The following is a 16,743-nucleotide window of genomic DNA, read 5'->3' on the forward strand; positions in this document are numbered from 1 at the left end:
CTTCTGGCTCAGCCTCGGTCTCCAGCGGCTGCCAGGGAAGGAGCCCTGCGGGGGCGGGCGGAGGGGACAGAATGACACAGCAGCTCCTCTGGGCTCCCTTCCTGGCGGTCACTTCTCCCGCACCACCCTCTCGCTCTGCTCTGCTCCCCCCTCCCCTCCTCCCTCTCCCCCCTCCCCTCTTCGGTCCTTCTTGACCTTTCCACCAGGCAGAAAAATAAAGAAGAGGCGACAAACCTTAAGTGAGCCTGGGGTTCTCCTTCCCTCCCACACCTTTTCCTTTTCCCTTTTCCCTTCTCCAAAGCAATCAAAGGCTTTAACTCGCCTACCTCCATCCCTTCCCATCTTGGTTTACCAGTTGGGTGGGAGCCCCCCCCCTCCCCAGCTGGGTACCACCACTTGGCTGACAGCCAGTATTTTTTTTTCTTTTGTGGGGAGGGGGGGGTGGTCCTAGCAAGAGCTTACCTACACCAGAATTTGCCAACGACCCCAAGAATAGTGATTCAGAAACAGTTTTTTACAGACCCACTGTCATTTACACAGAGCAAAACACCTTACTGACATTTCCACGGCATTTTAAAGTGAGATTTCAACTGTTTCCCTTCCGTTCATGATCAATGTTAGGACGTTTTCCCAGCGGTGTTGCTGAATTTGTGTGGAGCTAGCCACGTGGTACAACTCAGCTCCCTTGAGACCAAGGATAGGTCCTGACAAGGTGGTGAGGGAGGCAGGTGCGAGGCCTGCTGAAAAGTCACCAGCCTGCGGTTTCTAGCCCAACAGCTACACTAACACCGTTTGGTCATTTGCTCACCATGAAGTATCTCTGAGCAATCCAGGTTGACAATGCATGATTGAATAAGTTGGCACTTGAAATAAAATAATCCAGGGCCGTACACGGTGTTTTGACCGCCGACTACCTCGTTTCGAAATCCTTTCCAATGGTTTAACTTACAGATAGATTATTAATTTGAAGTGGCACTTCTTAAAATGCAGAATTTCCTTCCCGGGCAAATTATAAAATCCTTGTAAAGTTTAAGACATTACAGTTGAATTTGAATAATCATCTTAAACTTTTGTGCCTTTTGATTTGTCCCGAGAGAATTAAACATGTATTATAATGAAATAGCTGGAAATGCTGTAATTCAATCACTATATTCCTCTGGGTCACAATTCTTGGCACAGAGTGGGTATCCATTAACATTATTTTTATTTAAAAAAATCTTAGTGAAATCATTCATCTGTTTGGGGAAAAAAACATTTCTAAGAAGTGTGTAGCTTGTTCTTCAACTTGATAACTATGAAAATAGAAGGGAATGTCTTTCAACACCAAGAGCCACAAATTCCCCTGAATTTGCAGTGTTCTAGCTCAAAGGAGGGAATAAAAAGGGAGCATTTGAAACTGTCAAAATGTAAATGACACATTTAAGCTACATTCATCTGGCACAGTAACACTTTACCAATTCTTTTTTATCACACCGCACGTATTCGGTTTCCATCATTTTCAAAATGTGACATTTTAATATAGGATTTTATGACTTTGAGTTTTTGCCCATTTATAGACATCTATCTTGATACTGTACAATAAATCTCTGTCTTCCTTTCAGGGATTAGATTTGAAATTTAGGTTAAGCTCCTGTTAAGACCGCCTGTCCCCTGGCTGCCTTGGGACTGACAGCAGGACAGAAGAGCAGCCCTTGGGATTCTGTGCTTGGTGAGCGCACCACACACCAGGGCTGCTCCCTCCACCTCCCATCCTGCCCTTCTCAACCCCGTGCACAACTTTTCAAGAAGGGATGTAAATAGAACTGCTTGTCTCTCTCCTCCTCAGGATGAAACCCGTGATACCTTACATCCCCCAGCCACCATCAGGTAGCCGGTCTCCCCAGGGCCCTCTGACTGCCCAGCCCAGCACTTTTCCCCATAAATCTTTGTTTGCCTCCTACTTCCACCTGACTTCCCAAGGCCACTTCACTCCTCAAGCCTTTGCACTCTGTGTGCTGGAAAACCCTCTTCTCCTATGAAGATTCCCTTTACCTTCTTGATCCAACTCAGGGGTGCTCAGCCTCCATGCTATTGACACTTTGGGCCAGAACATTCTTTGTCATGGGGCTGTCCTGTGTACTGTGGGATGTTTAGGAGCATCTCTGGCCTTTTCCGCACTAGAAGCCAGTGGCATTCCCCCTGCCCCTGGAGTGACAACCCAAAATGTTTTCAGATATTGCCAAATGTCCATGGGAGGAGTGGGGGGGGGGTTGCCCCAGCTGAGAACCACTGATCTAACTGCTTTCCCTGGAGCTCCCCTCCCTCACTCCTCTTTACTCTGGATTTGCTGGGATTTATGTCTATATTGCCCCCTGCCCTCACCTCAAAAACTGAAGCCCTTGTGGAGCACAGGCCACCATCTTACTAGCCTTTTATTCCATTGGTGACCTTTTGTTACACCACTGATGTCACCGTCACCGTCACTTTCCCTCCCGTGATGAATATTTCAGCCTGCGGCTCTCTCCCACTCTGCCTCCCTCCCTCTCTCCCCACAACCACTCTGGTGATTACTCTCCCACGACCTGGGTATCCAAGATCTACTCAGACCGGGCTTAAAAATGGATCTCTGGGGGATCCCTGGGTGGCTCAGCGGTTTAGCGCCTGCCTTTGGCCCAGGGTGCGATCCTGGAGTCCCGGGATCGAGTCCCACGTTGGGCTCCCGGCGTGGAGCCTGCTTCTCCCTCTGCCTGTGTCTCTGCCCCCCCACTCTCTCTCCCTCTTTCTCTCTCTGTATATCATAAATAAATAAATAAATCTTTAAAAAAATGGATCTCTGCCCATTTTACATCTGAGGAGCTGAATGTCACTGGGGAGAAACACACAACCCTCCTACTGGCTCCCTTCAAATGGATGACTCTAGCTCTCACTTCACTTGCCCATCCTGTAATATTTCCCGGGCCAGTTTGCGCTCCCATTCTTGGAGACAACCCTCCTCTCCACTCCCTCTGCCCACTTACCCTCTAAATGGCTTCGGCCGGTCCCATGACTTCATGTAATATCTGTCTATATACTAATGATCCCAAGTTATGCCTCTGCCTCTCATTTGAGCTCCAAATTCATGTCTCCACTGTCTCTCTCTCTCTCTCTCTCTCTCTCTCTCTCTCTCTCCACACACACACACACACACACACACACACGCGGGTGTCTCATCAGCAGCTCCAACTTAACATGTCCAAGTTTGTACTTCTATTCATCCCGAGTCCTTTCCTTTTCCAGCGTTCACTTTTCCTATAAATGTAAGAAAGTGCTGTGGTTGAAAATGCAGAAATCATGTGAATTTCTTTCTTTCCTTCTACCTTGCATCCCTCATCAAATCTCACCAGCTCTACCTTCCAAACACACCACGGATCTGACTGCTGGGCCTTCTTCCCCGCCGAGCCCAAGCCACCATCATCTCTTGGACGGTCAGAATAAGCCTCAGGACCCTCTCCTCCTCCCTCACTTTTGTTTAGTCACACTGGCCTTCTGGCCATAGGACACACACCCCAGGTTCATTTGAATCCTTGGGCTTCAGTGTTTGCTGATGCTTCCTCAACTGAGAGCTTGGCTCCCTCACCAGGTGGTGTGGATATGTCACAGATGGAAGCAAGCATGGCATTAATTGCTATGCCGGTCACAAAAAATGTGTGGCTGCTACATGACCTTGACTCAGACACACCTTGGACCACTTTGAGAAGGCTGCGTGGGCTTTTGTGACATAAAGCAGGCAATGGTCGATCTCCAAAGAGAGTTTATAATCACCTCCGTTACCAATCAGGTAATGCCATCTTTGGCAAAAATTCCTCTTTTCCACCCTCTCCGGTCCTTGTGCTTGGGGGGCCTTGGGGGAGACTCACTGCACTCACTTTGGCCTGACAGGTTCCCCTGGCCCGGTGAGCTCTAAATTCAGCTTTGATCTTTTAGCTCTGCTGGTCCGGTTATTTCAAAATGACAGTGCTTTAATGACTTCATTTTCTTCCCCCCTCACTGTTTTAGGCCTTTTTCTACATTTTTAAGAGGTCTGGGGCTTAGCATTGGTCTCCTTGTTTTCCAATACCCCTTCGTGGGAACGTGGTGTATTCCGCTCTGGGAGATTAAGGTTTCTACCCGCCTGGATTAGGGGCAGCCACTGACTGTTTCAGGTAGTGCCTTCTTCTGGAAAGTGATCATTTAAGAACCCATTCCTGAAACTCCATCAAATCTGAATCCTTTTTAGACACTCCTGAAATAGCCCCCCCCAAAAAAACAAAACAAAACAAAACCCCTACACTTTAATTACTATAGCTATTTATTTTGGTTCCTCTCTGTGGGTAAGATTTACATTAATTAGAGTATAATGAAGCCTGCCCTTTCAAACAAATTTATTCCTTTGTTTGTGCTCATTTGAGCAAATCGACTGGGCTGTATGTGAGCTCACAAACCCGGACCCCCAGACCTAACCTTCCCAGTACTTCCCCACACGCGGGCAGTTTTGCCCACTTGAGATCTGTGAACGGAGACCTGTGGTTTGGTTTGGTTTTCTGTGTGTGTGTGTGTGTGTGTGTGTGTGTGTTTGTCTTGTTGTTTTCCTACCTGCAGAAGAGACACATTTTCTCGAAAAACATTTCCTTGTCTGCGGCTTTCTGGTTAGTATTCAGGCCACCACCTCTGTTATCAGACGGTGGCAACAAAGCTTTTCCGCCTGAATCTTCTGCGAGGTGGCGGGGGGAATGGATTGCACAGTAATGAGCTGGTTTTGCAGGCTTCCTTCGGGAGCCCTTTCTTATATCCCTTGGCAAGAGGAACTAATTCAAAACAGCAGCCCAACCCGTGGGCATCTAAAATTCACGGGAATTCAGCTGACTTGACAGTAAGAGGGTCTCCCTGAAAATCAGTGTTGTAAATCAGAGCCTCACTCTTCAAGGGGAGGGGTGGCGTGGCCAGAGGTGTTTGTTGCTGGAACCTTATAGGAGACTTTCATCCCTATCCCTGTTTTCAAGCCAACAGAAGCTGGTGGGTAGGGAGCGTGCTGGGAGCTGCTTTTCTTTCCTGATTATGCTGTTTCATCCTCTAAGCAACACGAACTGAGCATCTCACAGCGTTTCCTCCCAGAGAGGCAATCACCGACTGTTTCACTCTTCATGAGCTTGACCAGATAGACTTAACCTTCTCAAGGGCAGGGCCCGGGAGTTTTCTCGTTATACCTCCTGGAGCTCACACAGTGCCTGGCGCTTAGTGGACTCTCGATGTGTAGTCAGCGGACGTTACCTGGGTGCTGGGTGGGGCTGGCAGTGGCTGAGCTGCCTCAGTTTCCCTCGCCACACTGCTGCGGTCTTGCCGTCTGGCTCGCTGCGGGTCTGTGGGCCGGTGTGACCCCCCTGCCCGTGCTTGTCTTTCTCCTGGCTCCAGCCTCTGGTTCTCTGCACTCCTGTGTCTAGGTGTTAGTTCTCCTCCTTTCCATCCAGTCTCTCCCCCCACCCCCAGAATATGCTGACTGCATTCCCACAGCTGCCTCCACCTGAGAAAGCTGCTTAAAACACGCGCACACACGCCCTTATGGCCAGTCTCCAGCTCTGCAAGCTTCCTCATTCTTCTGTGGGTTCCAGTTTCCTTCTCGCTCACCCTCAGTCTCTCCCTTGGCCCTCGAGGGCCTCATCACTCTTTCAATCCAGACCGACCCTCAGTGATCCCAGGTTCCCCCCCCCCCCGTCTTGTGCCTTTTCTTCTCCCCCATTTCTATTCCTTTCACCCCACCACCCCCTGGCACTTCCCATCATATATATATATCTTAATTTGCTAGAGGTTGGAATTGGGAAGGGGTGGTCTTCACCTTTCAGATCTACATTCTTAAGTGAAACACCCAAGCTGGGAGACTTTTCGGGCACAATGGTGAAAATTACATATATCCCTTTGGAGTGTATGGAATCATAGTAAGAGGAGAAAGCTGGAGAAAGCCGCAGTGTTCAGTTTTGTTTAAACTGGTGGTTGTAGGGACGCCTGGGTGGCTCAGCGGTTGAGCGTCTGCCTTTGGCTCAGGTGTGATCCTGGGGTCCAGGATCGAGTCCCACATCGGGCTCCCAGCATGGAGCCTGACTCTCCCTCTGCCTACATCTCTGCCCCTCTCTCTGTATCTCTCATGAATAAATAAATACAATCTTTAAAAAAAAAACTGGTGGTTGTCAACCAGGGGCAATTTTGCCACCAAGGGCACATTCGGAGACAGTTGTAGCTGTCATGAAGGGGGGGTTGGGGAGGAGGGCTACCACTGGCATCTAGTGGGCGGAGGCCAAGGGTGCTGCCAAACATCCTACAGTGCATAGGGCAGCCCCACAACCTTGCTTTGAACATTCCCTAAGCCCCACATCCACCCTGTCTCCTGATGCCCTGGGTCCTCAACCTAATCTTGTCACTTGTGTCCCATGACCCCAACTGCCATGTTTCCCCACTGCCTGGAGAGCATGGCATGCTTGGTTTTAATCTCCATGGTGCAAGCTAACCATGACCATTCTAAGGGTCACTGAATCCTGGCTACCGAGAGCAGGAAGGGCCTTTAGAAGTTGTTTTAAATCCACCATTTGATTCTTCAGAGGAAAAAGAAGAGAGGTGACCTCGTTGAGGTCTCACAGCAACTCGGGAGGCTATGGCAGGGGTTCCTATGCTCAGCTTTCTTCTCTTTCTATTCACTTACTGCTTTTGGTCAAATAAGAGAAATACTAACTACCTAAGCAAGGGCAAGGACCAGATTGATTGATCTCATTAAAGTAGGGACACTAATGCACTTCCCAGTTTGTTTTTCGGGATCGCATCGTCTTTGCTCTCTTCAGAGTCTCTGCCAACTACAGCGTGTGGCCGATGCACCTTCCTGTCCTCTGCGGGGCGGGGTGGGGGGGTGCTGTGACTTGATGAGGTGAAGCCCAGCTCTGGGGGAGCCTTACTCCCAAAGGTAGGCAGACCTGTCACCTCCCTTCATCATAATGCCACGTAGCCAGCTACATACTGGGGCAAGAAAGGCCTCCATCTGGGAGGTGGAGCAGAGCATAAATGCAAACTGTCTGCACTTGGAGTCAACATTTGAGACGATTTCAGGACACTTCAGACAATTTCTATGTCTTGTTTCCCTTCCTCACCTCTCCCCAGACAACCACATTTTGATTACCAGTGAGGAAAAGGATATTTTGGTGGAAGAGAAAGGGGACCGGCCAGTGGTTTTCCAAGTAAGGTCCTTTGATCTACGAGCCTCAGGATGGCGTGGGACGTGTGTAAACAGGCATATTCCAGGGCCCATGCTAGACCTACGTTTACCGCCTCTGGGAGGCAGGGCCCGACACTGACATTTTATCAAGCTCCCAGGGCATCCTTCTGCAGACATAAGCTTAAGAACCACTGACCCAGACATTTGAATAGTTAGGCCTCTTTTTTGCTCAAACAGTCTCAGAAAATCAGAAGGCCTTGGACAATGTGTGAGTCTCAGAGAAAATCTGCTCCTAAAAAAAAGAAAACAAGCAAAAGCATGGCTCTTTTTTGGGACATCTTCTGGCCATAAGGTGACAGTTTGCTTGGGGCTTTGAAGATGTAAAGGCCACATCTGGGAACACATATAACTTACCAGGGAGAGATCAGCCTTTGCTCCCGTTTTGAGTTTTGAAAGGGCTAGAACTAGCCTTCTTCAGCTCTCCTGGCATCTTTTGCCATCCCCTCGTAGGGGATCTCTTAACAAGAGCTCTTTCTTTGAGGGCTGCTTTTTACCCAGCTCTCTGAGTACCTCCAAGGTGCCTGCTCATTGATCCACCTGGAACAAGCATCTGTATGTTTTAATGAAGAGAGTTCACAGGCTTTGAGCACCTTCTTCATTTCAGCAGTATCTCTCACTGGGTTTTGATTCTCACCCAAGCCTGAATAATTTTCCAGGGATGGTGACACTCCATCTGTGGAACTAGCCACATGTCCTGGGTGTCTCTCTTTATCCACTTGTGTTTTTTTTGGACCAAGCTTTGGACTCAGCTCTCCTTTTCCTCTTTCCAAAACCCTTAGTCATTCACAAAGTGGAAACTGCTATGTTGTCTTGCTACTCCACTCTCCAAGAGGTACAGGTTTTTTCTAGCTATTGACCATATCTTGCTTTCCTTTCAGAAATAGATGCAGAACCTAAATTCCTCTGTTTTGTGCAAACGAACTGCATGATTATCTGACCTTAGTTGATTGTTATTTTTTATTTTCAGGTGGGAAGAAAAGGGTTCAATAGAGACACAGTACCGATGTTTAGCTTTACAAACTCCCCAGAAGCCCATAAAACAAATGCCAAAGTTTCGAGGCCAATAAGATCCACTAGAGAGGCACTTATTCTCTGATTTTCACATGTATCTTTACCCCAGGGCCTTTGCACTTGCTATTCCATGGCCTTGTAAGCTCTTCCTCCAGATAACCACTTGGCTAGCCCTCTTCTCTGCCTTTCTTCAGCTCTCTGTCCAATCATCTCTTCCTCACGGAGGCCATCATTGATCATCCACTCTGCAATGGTGCTGTAACTTGTACCCTGTGAGGCTCCCTCTTCTCCTTTCCCTGCTTCAGTTCTTCCCATACCACTTAATCCTAGCTGACATGTTCCATACAGAGTAGCTGTTTGGTTTTTGTTTGTGCATCACCCCCAGCAAAAGGTCTCCATGAGAGCAGGGTCTTGTTTGTCCGTTCACTGCTATAGTTTCAGCACCTACGATGGTGCCTGCCCAGCACAGCAGACTCTCAAGCAATACTAGATGAGTGAATGAATAAAGTGGATGGAGGGAGCAATAAAGTCCCAATTACTATCTCCTTTTTACATGAATTTTCCCCAGAATGAACATGCACTTGCGGAGGGAAGTCATGAGCTATAGGAGCCTGAAGAAAGATGGGCCTCAACTTATGTCTAAGGCGGTGGAGGTGGTTTCTCTTCACTAGCAGCTATTCCCAGAAAGCACAGGAAAGGCTTGAAATGAATAGCAACAATGATACCAGTTCTTGCACTTTCATTGGTAGAAACCTTTGTATCAAGTATGTATAGCAGAAGCTCTCTGTTCCTGCCTCCTGAATCCACATTTGCATCTCAGTAGTCACTGCAAAACTCCCAAATTTTACAAAGAAATTGGACAAGGCACTAAAGTAAATGCAAGCATTCCTTGCCTCCATTGTTAAATGACTTTCCCCTGAATATGCTGCAAGCCATGTGTATACATCTTGCTTTCAATAATGTCGCATATATATATATATATATAAATTATAGGATTATCTGTATGTGTATGTATAACAGATAAATATATATAAAATACAAAATAAGTCTATAAAAATAAGTACTATATTTCCCCCCTCCCCAAAGACACACACAGGAATGTAAGAAACATAAGGGGCAACATGTATACATTTTTTGTTGTGGTCAATCAATCCTCTCTTGTGGGACTTTGGATAAATGAAACATAGGCTGGATTTAGCAATTAGTAACTATTCTCGTCAGTAAGTTGTACTGAGCCATTTCTAATCTTTCTCCAGTCCTACCCATCTTCTCGAGGTCAATCAGTCTCCGTTGTGTGGCCATCGTGGCTGTCCCCTACACTGTAGGAGGTTTAGCGGCACCCATGGTCTCCACCCACTAGTTCCTAGTAGCCCCGGCCTCCTAGTTATGAAAATCAAAACTGTCTCCAGATGTTGCCCAATGTCCCCTGTGGGCGAAATCATCCCTTGGTGGGAACCACTGAGTTAAATCAAGAAGAGAAACTTTCAGGGATTCTGACTCAGCAGGCCTGGGATGGAGCCTGGGAAAGTGCACTTTAAAAAAACAAAACGAAACAACACAAAAGAAGAATCGACTACCCCAGGCTAGTGCCATAATTAGCCGGAGGTGAGAACCACTGTCACTTAATTCTCCTTGGTGATGACCTGATCCTCATTCTGAGGTCCTGGCGAGGATCCACTTTTTAACTTCGTGAAAGTGGAGTGTCAGAAAAAATATGCATTTGGAGGAAAAACAGCAGAAAAGAAGTTATTGCCCACTTCGCTTTCTCTTTTCCCTCTCCCTGACCCGAGAGACCCGACTCTGGCAAAAGCCACACTGTTGAGTGACAAAATTGGAAGCAGTCTAGCCTCACCCATGAAACCAAGAGATAAACAGAGATGGAAGTGTGTGCTTTCATCGGTCCATGGGCACTGGGCACTCTGATCCCACGGGGGAGATGTGGGCCTTTGGCAGGAAAAGCCACACTAAGAATAACCGCTCCACGTCGTGGGGACCGAGGGCCATCAGCAGTTGGCCCAGTTAGGAACCTAAAAGGAGAATGACTCCTCAGAAGACAGGAGTCTAGCATTGCACCCACTAGCCATCCACCTTGGCGTGGTTCTTTGTAAGGCCTGCCTTCCATCCTGTGGAATGGACCTGGTCTGAATCGTGACCTGGTCCACACTGGCCTTTTTTTTTTTAATCTCCAAAAGTGGGTGATTGTGGAGTGTGCATCGCCGAGATGTAGGACCCATATCCATCTGGGTCATTCTTCTGTATAATGCTTTTCTTTTCCCTCTTTGTCTCTCTCTCTCCCTCTTTTCTTATCAAAACATGGGGTGATCGTTGTTTGTTCACACTGCGGTGGAACCATACGAAATTACCATTTTTGTACGGTTAACGACGAGAGTACTGGCCATCTCTTAAGGGGAATCCTAATCTTTTCTGATGTCCTTCTTCCCCCAGCCCCCATCTCTCTGTGTCTCTCTCTCAGTCTCTTCTCATGGCTCCGCTCCTTAGCTTTTTTGTCTTTGCAGGCCCATGTGTATCACCCAGAATACCAGCTGTGAAGGTCAATAGATATGACTGGGGGAAAAATTAAGAAAAAGAAGAGTTTCAAATTTCAATAAGTGTTAATTTGAAAACCCACTGATGCACTTCACCTATCTGGAGGGGAGGTCCTGTGGAACAGCTTACGCACTGGCACGTGAAACCGAATAGGCCAGTTCTGATGAGAATGTTAATTAGTTTGTGCTACTATTCCTGCATGTGAATAATATTACTTTTTTTCTTTATTTGGGCTCTCAGATTCAAGGGGACTTTTCTGGATGTGAGGGTGCAGTATTAGAGGGATCGTTAACAGAGTAATGACCTCTGGGACACCTGGGTGGCTCAGTCGATGGGGTGTCTGCCTTTGGCTCAGGACGTGATCTCAGGGTCCTGGGATTGAGTCCCACGTGGGGCTCCTCACTCAGAGGGAAGCTTGCTTCTCCCTCTGCCTCTGCCCCCCACCCCCTGTTCATGATCCATGTCTCAAATAAATAAATAAATGAAATATTTTTTTAAAAAGGATTGTGACCTTTAATACTACAGGGTATAAAAATCTTTACATATGTACTGACCAAGAAAGCAAACCAAGAAAGTGATGATCCAGGTACCTGGTATCCAGTTTCCCTTCAGTGCTTGCCTTCCAGATGAGAGCTCCAGCCCTTACTGCATCTTTGTGAACTTCTGAAACTGGACCCTGTTGACTGTCCTGATCCTGTGTGCCAAGCTCACTTTTGTCTCCTGGATCACAAATGGAATCTGTCACCTTCGCATGGATATTATACCTCGAGTCACAACCCCCTTGTTCCTCTGTGAATGATATGCTTTCTCTCTCTTTCCACACCTCTTTATCCCTTAAACACATATATGTGTGTGTTCACACATAGTTCATAGAACAATCATTTTAGAAATTGATATTTCAAGTATTACATTTGCCTGTTACCATAATTTGGACAATGCAAGAAAGTATAGAGAAGAAAATTATAATCACCACTACTCCAAAATTAACCTTATTAGCATTTTAGTGCATGTTCTTTTTTTTTTAAAACTGAAGTATAGTTGGCACACATTAGTTTAGTTTAGTTGACACACATTACATTAGTTTCAGGTGTACAACAGTGATCCAACAAGTCTATAAATTATGCTGCACTCACCACAAGTGTAGCTGCCCTCTGTCACCATACAACACTATTAAAATACCATTGACTCTATTCTCTGTGATGTACTATTTATCCCTGTGATTTATTTATTCTATAACTGGAAGCCTGCACCTCCCCTTCACCCATTTTGCTCATCCCCCCACCCCTTCCCCTCAGGCAACCATGTCTGTTCTTTGTATTTATGGGTCTGTTTATGCTTTTTGTTTGTTTATTCATTTTTTTGTTTTTTAAATTCCATGAATAAGTGAAAGCATGTGTCTTTCTCTGCCTGACTTATTTCACTTATTAGTGCATGTTCTTATAATATTTTAATGCATACATATTGCATTGGGGTTATACTCTATATAATGTTACAACATAATCTATTCAGTTAAAATCATCTTAGAGCATTTTTCCATCACTGAATATTCTTTGGAAAGACAGCTTTTTAATATATACATTGTATTCCATGATATATATGTACGTGTGTGTATATATGTATGTGTTTGTGTGTGTGTATATATATATATATATATATATATACAAGTATATATGTATGGTCTGTTTATTCTTATATTATTAATCACATTATTTCCACTAGTTTGTAAATTATAAGTGATGCATCAGTGGACTTTTTCTATATACATCTTTTATTGTACCCCTCACTATTTTGTTAGAATAAATTTGTAGAAATTGTATTACTGGGTAGAATGGTATGACCTTAGTCAAAACTCTTGACATAGGGCAGCCCTAGTGGCTTAGCAGTTTAGCACCGCCTTTGGCCCAGGGCGTGATCCTGGAGACCCGGGATCGAGTCCCACGTCAGGCTCCCCGCATGGAGTCTGCTTCTCCCTCTGCCAGTCTCTCTCTCTCTCTCTCTCTCTCTCATGAATAAATAAATAAATCTTAAAAAAACTCTTGACATATATTTCCAACTTATTTCCTAGAAAAAGTTTGTATCAATTTATTTTTTCACCATAAGTAAAAAGAATCACTTTCTCCTCCCATATTTTCCCCATCTTGATTGGAAGAAAAATCTTATTTAAATTTGTACTTCGTTGATTTCTAGAACTGAACTCTTTTGTATGTTTGCTTGCTATTTGTATTTTTTTTTGTAAATTGTCCATGTCTGGACTTCATTCTAAGAGCAATACACTGGGAAGACACTGGAAGATTTTACCTAGGGTAGTGATAAGATTAGATGAGAATTTTCAGAGACTCGTTCCAATAATAGGGAGGAGAGTGGATAAGACTGTGAATGGGAGAGTAAGTTAGGGGATTCTTAGTAATCTTGGTAAGACATGATTGTGACTAGCCCTAGAGTCATGGTAATAGGACTAGAGAACATCAGATGGATTCAAGAGACGCTTAGGAGGCAGACTAGACAGGGCAATTATTGGACATGGGTGGTTAGGGTGAGGGATTAGTTCAGGGTTTTTCAACCTTGGCACGGTTGACATAACACTATTGGCTGGGTCATTCATTATTGTGGGGGCCTGTCCTGTGCACTATAAGACATCTAGCAGCATCCCTGACCTCTGCCCATAAGAAGCCAATAACACATAGGCCCCCATCTCCCAAGTTGTGAGAACCAAAAATGTCCGCAGGCATTGCCAAATGTCCCTCGAGGCAGAGAAAAAAAATCAACCATGGTTGAGAACCACTGAACTGAGCAATGATGATTTCTAGGATTTGGGCTTGGGTACCCTAGAAAGGGTACAGATATCAATGGTGAGTGAAGGAGTTCTCACAATTCAGTTTTGGACATATTGATTTGAATTAATTCTGGAAGGACACAGGGGGGAATTATAATATAGTAGTTTGGGCTCCTAAGATCTGGCCTGGAGATTTAGATTTGGGATTTGTTGGCATACACATGACAATCAGTGAGAATGAAGAAAGTGAGAAGGGAAGAGGGTTTGGGGCAGAAAGAATGTGAGGGTTTATCAACATTTAAGAAAGAAGAAAAATGTACAAAAGGACCTCAGGGGCTATCAGAGAGATAAGAGGAAAACTGAAAGAGTGGAGTGTCCTAGAAAGTGAAGTGAGAGAATTAGGAGTGGCAGAGGTGTTTAACCAAGTCAAATGCTGCTAGAGGTCAGTTAGGGAAAGGACTGAGGAGTGGTCACTGGAATTAGTGACCTGGAAATTCTTGATCAGCTTGGCAACAGCTGTTTCAGTTGAGTATTGGGGTTCAAAGTCGACTGAGGTTGATCGAATGGTGATCAGAAGGCCGTGAAGTAAATGCGATGTCTGAACCATTATTAAAGAAGTTTTAAGAAAAGAAAGAGAGATATAGGGTGATAGAGAATTAGGTGGGGGTGAAGGACTATTTTCTTTATTTTCATATTTTAAAAGCAAACTTCTTATTTTGAGATAATTGTAGTTTCACACTTAATTGTAAGAAATAACACAGAACTAACCCTTTACCCATTTTCCTCTCAATGGTAATATCTGCAAAACTTTATTATCACAACCAAGTTATTGTCATTGATGCAATCCACTGATTTTATTCAAATTCTCCCAGTTTTACTTGTACTTGTGTATGTGTTTAGTTCAATATAATTTTGCCAAACATGTAGGTTTGTGTATCTGCCACCATAGTAAAATACAGAGTATTTCCATCATCACAAGGATCCTTCATGTCATTCCTTTAAAACCACGTTCACCTTCCTGCCATGTTGACCTTGACCCCTGGCAACCACTAATCTGGTCTCCATTTCTATAATTTCATCATTTCAAAAATGTTATATAAATGGAGTTGTACAGCTTGTAGCATTTTGGGATTGGCATTTCCACTCAGCAGAATTCCCTGGAGATTCATCCAAGTTATGGTGTATGTCAATAGTCCCGTTCCTTTTTATTGCTGAGTAGTATTCCGTGGTGTCGATGTACCATAGTTTGTCTGTCTAACCATTCACTTACTAAAGGGAATCTAGGTTGTTTCCAGTTTTTAGTTATTACAAATCAAGTTTAGTTTTCTAAGAAACCTCCACACTGTTGTCCAGAGTGACAGTATCATTTTACGTTCCCATTAGCAATGTATGAGTGATTCAACATTCAGCTTCTCCACATCTCCACCGGCAATTGGTGCTGTCAGTGTTTTTTTGTTTTAGCCATTCTGATCGATGCATAGTGACATGTCACTGTGGTTTTAATTTTTATTCCTTTAAAGACTAATGATGTTAGACATCTTTTCATGTGATTAGCTGCCATCTATATATCCTCTCTGGTGAAATTTCATTTGAGTCTTTTGCTCATTTTCTAGTTGGATTTTTTTTATTGTTGAATTCTGAGAGTTCTACATGTATTGTAGATTCTGGCCCTAATTATGGGATCTAAACCTTGCAAATATCTTACTTCCATCTTGAGTTGTCTTTTCATCCCTTTCACGATGTGAGAGTAAAAAAAAATTTGGTTTCAGTGAGATCCGGTTTATCACTTTTTCCTTTTATGGATTATGCTTTTGGTGTCAATGCTAAAAACTCTTCACTTAGCTCTAGGGCCCAAAGATTTTATCCTATGAACTTTCTTAATATTTTAGAGTTATATATTTTACAATTAAGTCCATGACCCATTTTGGGTTAGTTTTGTATGAAGTCTGAGGTTCAAGTCAACGTTTATGTTTTTTATTTTTGTCTATGGATATCCAAGTATTCCCACATCCTTTATTGAAAAGGCTCTTTAATTTTTTAAAATGCAAAAATATTTGAACATATATAAAAGCTTACAGAGAGGAGTCATCAGAAAAGAGACATCAAATCGAAATATGGAAATAGGGCACAGGTTCTTAAGAAGGTGAGAGGAAACAAGGTCCAGTTTCAATACTGTAGATAAGCTTGGGATGCCTGGGTGGCTCAGTCAGTTGGGTGACTGACTTGATTTTGGCTCAAGTCACAATCTCATGGGCCTGGGATGGAGGCCCGTGTCAGCCTCTATGCTCAGCATGGAATCTGCTCGTCCTTCTCCCTCTGCTCTTCCCCTGCTCTCTTTCTTTCTCTCTCTTTCATATCAATCAATCAATATATTAATAAATAAAATCTTAAAAACATACTGTAGATGTGATGTGTGACAAGGGCAAAGAAGAGCAGGAATGTCATTGTTACATTCTCTTCTTGTCAGAATCATTTGGGATTAGAGGATTATAGTCAGAATTGCAATTTGAGAGGCTTGCAATGTTTTCAGTTTATCTTTCTCTCATCTCACACTATGGAATCATGTCAATCTTTTACTTGAATCTTACTAGGCTCAAGAAATTCAAACCAGTGGTTATTTATTTAGCATATACTTCATGTTCAGTATGTACTAGGTGTTGTGGGGGCTGCCACTTAAAGCATGATTCTGCTCTTGAGGGATTTATAAGCAATTTGAGAAAGATGAAAAGTTAAATAAGTCAAGGAAAATATATATAAATATGTTGAAGTGCTACACACAGACTCCCAGTTTCTTATTCAAAACGTTTAGAAAAAAAAAAAAAACGTTTAGAGCCAGGACTTATAATTCAGTCATTTCCCCTCATTTTAGAAAGGTACTATAGTATATAGCCCATATAATACAAAACAACTCAAGTGGAGTAAGACCATAGCCCTCAATAACCAAATTATATGTATAATAAAATATTTTTTAAATAAAAATAATATGTAATAAATGAAGATTTTAATAGACCAGGTTTGTTGCCAAATGAATTTGCACCAAATTTAAGGGAAGACCAGATGTTCTGTTTTCTGAAATGCTTGGGTTTCAGGGTTGTGGAATGGGATCTTAAACCTTTTTCATTGGTGTTGACTGTACAGGGAAAAGGAAATGGATGTTTATGGT

This window comes from Nyctereutes procyonoides, unplaced genomic scaffold (genome assembly GCF_905146905.1).
Source record: "Nyctereutes procyonoides isolate TBG_1078 unplaced genomic scaffold, NYPRO_anot_genome, whole genome shotgun sequence".
NCBI classification, from domain to species: domain Eukaryota; kingdom Metazoa; phylum Chordata; class Mammalia; order Carnivora; family Canidae; genus Nyctereutes; species Nyctereutes procyonoides.